The sequence below is a fragment of the Neltuma alba genome, unplaced genomic scaffold (genome assembly GCF_004799145.2).
Source record: "Neltuma alba isolate B1F8T4 unplaced genomic scaffold, ASM479914v2 tig00012282_pilon, whole genome shotgun sequence".
In the NCBI taxonomy this organism is placed as follows: domain Eukaryota; kingdom Viridiplantae; phylum Streptophyta; class Magnoliopsida; order Fabales; family Fabaceae; genus Neltuma; species Neltuma alba.
Genome location: NW_021636803.1, coordinates 122,212 through 131,015, shown reverse-complemented (window position 1 = coordinate 131,015; position 8,804 = coordinate 122,212). Strand labels below are relative to the sequence as shown.

The 8,804-nt window shown below is 31.5% G+C and overlaps 1 pseudogene; it reads right to left on the bottom strand.

Annotated features, from left to right (window-relative positions):
* Positions 1-312: 312 nt before the first annotated feature.
* On the bottom strand, positions 313-1,639 carry LOC114725822 (homocysteine S-methyltransferase 1-like; annotated as a pseudogene).
* Positions 1,640-8,804: the final 7,165 nt, after the last annotated feature.

Sequence of the window (8,804 nt, the reverse complement as noted above, 5' to 3'; positions counted from 1 at the left end):
ATCATGTCATCCTAGATTTGAGGATTTCTTTTTCCTTCTCTTGGTCATTGCAAGTTCAAGGATGCTCAACATAAGAGTGACAATCTTGCTGTTTTACATAATATGGATTTTTGCTCTGTGAATTGAAATGAATGCTGCAGTGCAGCTTAGATAAAATCAGCATTTCATTAGTCTTGTGAACCACCATTGAATTCTACACTTCATTATTGAATACTTTCAGTTGGCGAGAATTTCTATATGCATGTCATTTATATTTACTTTACTGCAATGTACATTACCCAAAGAAAGCTATTGAGTGGAGGAAGAACATACGTTAGCTTCAAGTTTGTTTGGAATAGTTTCAAAGGCAAGTAAATCTGGACCAGCCTCGACAAGAACTTGCAATCTGCGGCGGTGAAATTCCTTTAACTTCTCCAACGTAACATGTGGTCCATAGCAACCGCTGTATGAAAAGAACGGCATCTCTAAATTCTCTCATTATATAAAACTACCCAAACTAATTGCTGAAAAGCATTGATCAGAAGCAAACTGTCGAGTTTATAAAAGAGCACAAAAGCACCTGTATTCAGAGCCATCAGCAAGATAAGCTCCATAGCTTCCAATGGAGGCTGCAACCAAAAGCCCTTCTATAGTTATGTCCAGAACTTTTCTTAATGGAATTCCAGAAAACTGTCACGAGCCTCAATGGCCAATTTGACACTTCTCTCCAGCAGTAGTTCCCCTTCTTGGATGGACAGTCCCTTGGACACAAACCCGGGAAGGGTGGCCTAGAATTACAGAGAAATTTTTAAGAAAACTATGTGCATTTACTTCATTCAGGTCATAAAGATTTCACACATCAGTTTAGGCCTCTTCGAGCAACGTAAGTAGATAATGCAAGCACATTCTTGCAGCATGATTCAGTATATGGCTAAAGATTACTCGATCCTCGATTCTAATAACATAACATACATGTAAACGAGGATATATCTCCTCTATTCATGCCATATAAGCCTATACCATTCACATTGAATAGAAAATTACAGGCAGTCAATTCTCGTATTAGTTAAGAAATACCGCTCTAACAAGAAAATCATGGAGACATTGCAGAGTCATCAAAAGAGCAGATACATAATGAATATATTACTTCACAAACACGTCTTTACCATGCAAATTTTGTTGGCCATCAAACACTCCAGAAAACAGATTTTTTTCCTTACAGTTTCGTATGATCTTGATTTCTTCTTACAATAAAGGAAAACAGAACAAATAAATCAAGGCCAACACTGTCAATGCAGAGTCAAAAACCTACCTGGTAAGAAGAAGTCACCAATATATCCGCACCCGCCTCCAAGTATTCCAAATGAACCTAGATAAACAAGCCCATTTCCAATCAGAGATTGAGAACAAAGCAGAAATGTAAAATAAAAACGATGAAGCAGAAATAGGGGCATACAGGGGAAGAGAGAGAGAGAGGACCTTCTTGATGAGATGAGGATTTTTGATCAAACAGAGAGCGCTCCAGAGAGGATCGTTAATGGCAGCCCCATGTCGTTCGAGCTGGGTGGCGAAGCCTCCATCAGTGACAGCACACCCACCCGCCTTCTCAATGAGATCTTCAAGCAATGAATTTTCGTTCTTAATGTTACCCATTTCTCTCGTTCTCCTATCGGACCCAAACTGTGTGTGAGAGCCTGAGATTCGAATTCACGGGTTATTTGTGGCAACGTGAGAGAACAGAAAGGAAGGCTCTTTATTCTCGCCTACGACTGCGGGAGTTGTTGGGCCTGTGGTTCGGTGAAACAGCGACATTTGGAAACGTGAATGTGCACGAAATAGCACTCAGGTTCTGCTAAGTCAGACCTCAATCTATGACCTTGACTTTATTATTATTGTTACTACTTAGATTAATATATTAATCGATACTAGTTCTGAGTTGTGACAACAAAATTTGGAGTGCTCATTTTTTTATCTACAGCGTTCGAAATGTTGTATATTAGACTATGATTAATTAAAATCAAATTGACTTAGTTCACAGGAATGTAAAGCTTTCCCACAGCAAATTTCCAACTTCAAACATAAAGGAAACAAATGTCAAATAATTGAGACGACTAGTGCATATTGTTTAGGTCATTTTTCACATAGGCTACTATTTTCTTTTTGGGTCAAAACCCATACATTTGAACATAGAAATTGCATTCATGTTGACTCCTACTAACATGTTTTCTTTTAATATTAGAGTTGAACTTTGATTTTATATTGTATTTTAATTAAGTAGAAAAAACTCGACTGAGACGTGATCATTTTGAAACTTTCTTAAAGGTACACGGTTGCATGATGAAATTACAAAGTCTAAATGGTCTGACTGAAATTTTCTTGCAGAAAGTCGTAAAGTTTAGTTTCAGTTAGTTGACAGAAGCATTAGTTAGTTAGTTAATCTCAATCTCTCATTAAACAGATCCTGGGCCTGATTAAATCTAAGTGATGATGCATGATATATGCTGGATCAAACACTTAAACCCGTTGGCAGAGGCCTGAACTTGCAGCCATACAGTAGCTCCTTAATTCCTATTCCACGAATGACTAATTACAATTAATTAATCAAGCTTGTGATTTAGGAGAGTAGTTATAAAAGTGGTTAAGAAACATGTTTCCTGGACGATTTCTTGTTTATCTTTGGCGAAAAGAAGGTTTCAATCTCAATATCTTGCCGTTTCTCTTGTTATTTGACAGCACAATTGGATCTGTGTAGGATCAGATATATGTGCAGAATCGCATAAGAGAGCAGAGAAACGACAAGGATCCAAAGGTTGAAGTTGCAGAGAAATCATTCCATCAGAAATTCATCGTAAAATATAAACAATGGAATAAATTATGCAGAAATAATAAAACCTTGAAGCTTCTGCAATGGATTGGCTTTCGAAGCTGGACTTTTAATGCAAGTCTTGATTGAAGCTGCTACAATAACCCCATTAAAAGCCTGCAGGTGATGTTCCTTGAAGCTTATGCAATCGCTGTCGTCTTCTTTATGCAACTGAAGAGTTAGTCACTTCATACGGAAAAGATTTTATTCAAACGTATCAAGAGTAATGGCGGTAATTAAAACACAGATAATTCAGCTAGCCTGAAATTCATCGTTTTACTTTTCAAGTAAAAGCACGCGTTTCCAGTAACTTTAATTTCAACTATGAAACATAAGCTGGTGAGAGATGAAAAGAAATGTATGATAATGCAATAGTATGGACCTAAAGAACAGACAATGGCCACTGAATTAAAGTTAGATTTGGATTTGTTAGTCACTTAAGAGATCTGAGAACTAGGAACATCAGGAAAATATAGAAACTTGCAAGGACTCCTATGTATATAAATATATAAATATAAACAACATATGTATTTATTTTCTGTGGGCTAATAAAGGGACGATCCGGCATCCTTGATATGACTACAGCCATTGGGGTTCTTTAAAATTTTGGGATTTGTTTGGTACGAGAGAAATGGAAGGAAGGGAAAGGAAGGGGGATTTTAGTTAATTTGACTTTAAAAAAATTACAAAAAGTATAGAAGCTTTTGATTATTTTTTGTTCTTGCTCTTTTATCTTACATCTTTTCTGTATTAAATTTTAAAATTCCTCTTTTAATTCCCCTCCTTCCATTCCACTCGTACGGTAGGAAACCTTTGCCCAAAACAATGCATTCTGATGAAAAGGAATATAGATAATAGATATGACAAGAAAAATATCAATATTTCAATATGACATATATAATAATTATAAGAAGTGGCCCAATATACATAAGTCAGCTGTGAAAACTTGGTGCAATGGACGGGAGACCCACACACACAAGTCAAAAGGTGAGACAGCAAAGTGCTACAAATGCAACCAAATCTAGGGTTACATCTGCGAAGTAAAACCCTAAGAGAAGTAAGAGGTACTCTTCCGGTCCTTAATATAGGACCCAATTGTTGAGTTGGTTTTGGTTCTAAATATAGGACCCATTTTTATATTTATCAATTTTCTCTAAATTACTCCTATGGATACTCCTCAACCATAACCAAGTAAAAGAGAGAAAGGGGGTATTAAGAAAGATGATTATGGTGTTTTAAGAAAAATGTGTCACATTTCTTATAATTAACTAACTTACCTAACTTCTTTAATCTAATCAAAATAGTTAAATAGGTCTTACGTTAAGGACCGGAGAAGTATTAAATACCAACCAAAAAAAGAAAGCTAACAAGAAACAGGAAAAAACCAACTGGCATTGTGTCCCCATGAGATGGATATATATAAAAATATATATGTATATGTATATAAATACAGCCATATGGCATATAAATACGTACATGTTATGAATTAATTAACACAAGCTCTGTCACAGAGATGTCACATTTATAAATATTGTCAATGTCTTTTGTCCTGCAAGCACTTTAATTTATTGGGCCAGCATACATACAGCTGCTTCTGATTAGCAACTGTCAATTTCTTAGCCATGTTCCTTGCTCCAATCATTCTTCTTTTTCTTCTCTATGTATCTACAAATAAGTTACTCATAGTTTATGATTAAATATCATAAGTGTGAAATTTTGATTCCGAAAAGAAACTTGGTTCTATCACTTTTTCCCCCCCAAAATTATCACCATTTTTTTTTTTTAATAGTAGAACCACTAGTCTTGACAATAACGTGTTGTAATTTGAATGTAATTTTTCTGACATTGTTGGCCAATACTAACGTAGTATTGACAGAAGTAAATCAATATATATAAAATTAGAAATAAGGAAAAATGAGAAAGAATGCCTAGTTCAATTTTGTTTTGACATAACTCAGAGTATCCTTAAGTCACTTTGAGCCTGAGACTAATCTCTGTTGAGCTGAGTTAAAGTCCTCCTAATAAGTGTGCTTCCTGGGATGTAAAGTTGTGTTTAATTTCCTTCTTGGAGGGATGAGATTGTTTACCATCTCAGCCAACAGCTTGTTGGTTGTCTTATTCAAAATTTTATTGGTGAGAATGATCTAAATTAGAATAATGGTATTTTGTGTATACAAATTTGTAGAGTATCATTACTTTTTGTATATAAAGATTTATCTAATTCTTCTCACCAATAAAACTTTTAATGGGGGGGACTTTTTCCCAATTTTTCTGTAACAATATTACAACAAAATATTAATTAAACTGAAGAAATTTGTTTGAGTTTCATTTATTTGATCATAAGAATTTGACAAGCCTTTTTTCCTTTTAAAAAAAATAAATTATTAAGTTAGTTTCAGGCCTCAATATCTCTCAATTTTAAATTTGATCTTTTCTGACTATATGGTAACTGAAAACTTGATTTCTCTATATCAAGCTCTCCCTGTGACTAATTCCGTCTAATTGAATTCTGTAATTTAAATATTTTAATTTGGTTCCTCTCTTATTCACATATACATGCATCTTTCATTTAAAGTAGATTTTTAAATTAACTTCATTTAAATTAAGTAGAATTAACTATGCAAAATTGAGATTTTAAGTTATCTTAAGTTTATGGTCTTTGCTGTGTGAATTTATCTTCGTTACAAATGGAGAAAAATAGACATCACAACGTATTATCTTCATCATAGAAGACTTTGGTTAAACGGCTACAAATGATCCAGATACTAATTAGTTGTTTATAACCCTATCCATTTTGACCCAATCAAAAAGTACTCTTGTGATTAATTTGTATATATGGTTGCGTAGAAGAGCCATAATCATCTGATTCATTTACATCATTCTCATTCGTCTCTTTCTGTGACTGGTGCTTTAAGTTCTATGCGTTGTCATTTTGCATCCTTTTGCTAAGAGTTGCATAAATTAATACTAGATTTAGTCATAAATATAAAATTTAATTTGTAATACAAATTGTACATACTGCAAATAATATCTTATATTCATGACCTGAGGTAGTATTTTATATCATCTTATTTATAAATCACTTCTATTATGTTTTATTACAGTTGAAAAAATCTTAAAACTTGTTAACTTTATCTAAAAAGCTAATAAATTTTTAACTTTATTCTTATTAAATATACATGTTGCTTTAAATACGACACCAGTGTCAGGACCAACATATTCTTCTTTTTCCTCTGTCTTGTAAACAGGAGCTCAAAGAGTATATGTCCAGGATATATGTGGATGAGTTGAATCTGAATGGTGCTTCCAAACTTAAAAAAAGATATTACAAACATTGCATGTGATCTGAGCTGGTGATCATAATCTTAAGGCAGGTTCATGATTCGCATAATACACCAAAATATTAATTCCATTAAGCTTGCTTATTTTTCTTGGTTAATAACACCAAGATATCTTGTTAATTTTTTATATATCTTATTTAAGGAGTACTATGCTACTGTATCTCAATCCTTTGGTCAAATTCATGATTTTATAACATAGTAATAAATAAAATTTACACCCTTCTAAATTCATCTAAATGATTAAGTTTTTTATTTAAAATAATTAATGAATTAAACAAAAAACTTTCGTTCTCAACTCTCACCAAACTTTTCACCTACTTCTTCTCTTTCTTATGCGGATAAATGAGAGACTCGGCCATAGGAGTTGGCACTTTAATTAATGAGGCGGCCACTTCGAGTAGTCTTTTGAAATAGTACAACATCCTCTTCTTCCTTTCCTTCGACGTGATTTTCAATGAGTAAATATTTTTATACGTTTTTTTTTACCAATTTATCCTTAGTGAAAAATTCCTTCTCTTTATATTTAATCATTTCACATATCTTAAATTTGAAAAACAACAATTACTTGTTGTTTGGATGGAGAGAAACGGAGAGAGAAAAGAAAATTAAAGAGAAAAATAAAGAGAGAAATGAGTTTTTTCTCGTTTGAATGAAGAGAGAGAAAATGAGAAGAAAACTCACATTTCTCACACACCTTCCCCTATACTAGGTACAAAAAAGCATATTTTGCCTTTAATGTAATTTTTAATTTTATTTATGGCTATTTTATTAATTAGCTAAATTATGTTACTGTGGCCAACTTTTATAATAAATTTTTATTATTTAACAATAATTTTAACTAATATATATTTTATTTATTTTCTTTTATTATATTTAATTTAAAAAAGTTATCCACTTTTTATTTTTTATTAAAAATAACACTTTTTTACTAAACTATTTGATTTTTAAATATACTTTTCTAGTCCTATTTATAGGACACTTTTAGTATATTTTACACAGACCAATAAAAACTTTAAAATGCATTAACTCTCTATGAAAATACAACAAATTTTTAATTTTACCCATATTTAGTATATACAACTTTCAAAAGAGATACTCCCTCCGTTCCTTATTATAAGAGACGAATAACCGAATTACGTTGATAAAAAAAACAGTTAAAATTAGTTAAAAACAATCAATGTGTAAAAGGTATAATTTCTTTTCCAAAAATATCCTCATTAATAAGGAGAGAGAACATGAGAGAGAACAATAATAAATTATTAAAAGAAAGAGAAGTGGGAAAGAGAGAGTGTGTGAGTTAGAGACAATAAATATGGGTAAAATAGGAAATCAACACAAAAAAGTAGAGACAACTTTTAAGTGTCTCTTATATATAGGAACATGCCATAAGCATCAAATGTCTCTTATAATAAGGAACGGAAGGAGTAACTACTTACACTATAATAAATGAAAGACAGAATAGTACATTTATACTGAGAATTTAATGAAATAACTTATAAATAAGATAAAAAAATTCTCTCTCTACCTTATAAATAGGACCAGAGGAGTAATAATATGATAATATATTTTTATTAATTAATTTTATTTAAATTATTTGATAATCTTAATGTTTATATGATTTTTTTTTATTATGACATTTAATTTGGTTTTAAACATAATATATTTTGGCATATAGATAAGGGTATTTTAGTCCTTCATATTTTTGCTCATTTTCTTTCTCTTATATTTTCCCTCGTTCATCCAAACAAGATGGGTAATAATATTTTCTCTTTAGTTTTCTCTTCTCTTCATTTTTTCTCCTCTCATTTTCTTTTCTTCTAACTTTTCTTCCCATCCAAACAGAACATTAAAAACAAGTAACTCATATTTAAATCCAAAATTTTGTCCTACAAATAACTCATAATAACTATATATCACTCTGGTCCTTTTTAATGGCTATTTGTAGTAGTTTCTCACATTTTAAAGAGATCATTAAATACATAAAATTATTTACTTTTACCCTTATTAGATAGTTAGTATTTTTTTATTATTTATTCCCTCTTTCTTCACCTTTACATTTGTCTCCTTTAATTAACATGGAGAGAATTAAAAATAAAACATTAAAAAAGAATATAAGTGATAAAAAAAAAACCAAAATTCTCTCTTATAAGTGACAATTAAAAGAGTAGTGTATATTTGCCGAGAATATATATACAGACGCAGAGCACAGACATTTTTTCGCCGAGATTTCCTTAATCCCATCTTGTGATCTGTCGTTCTATAAGATTATTTGAATAGATTTTTGGGCCAACATTCTGTCTCGGCAACAAATACTAATTTTTTGTCGTTTATTCCTTTTAGTTGAAGTTCTTATGTCGTTTTAAGGAGGGGTGCGTACGGGTATGTGTGAGAAAGAGGCAGATTAAGAACAAAATAAATAGTATTTATACAAATATTAATTTATCCAATGAAACATCTAATTCTTCTTGATGCATATATGAATTCATAATTAATCAGAACTAATTTTGATGATACATAATTTTTTAAAATTTAAAACTATGACCTTAAATATTCAATCATTCAAACAGAGAAACAATTATAAATGACAAAAAAATATCTCATTTAAGTTGAACATTGTGCTG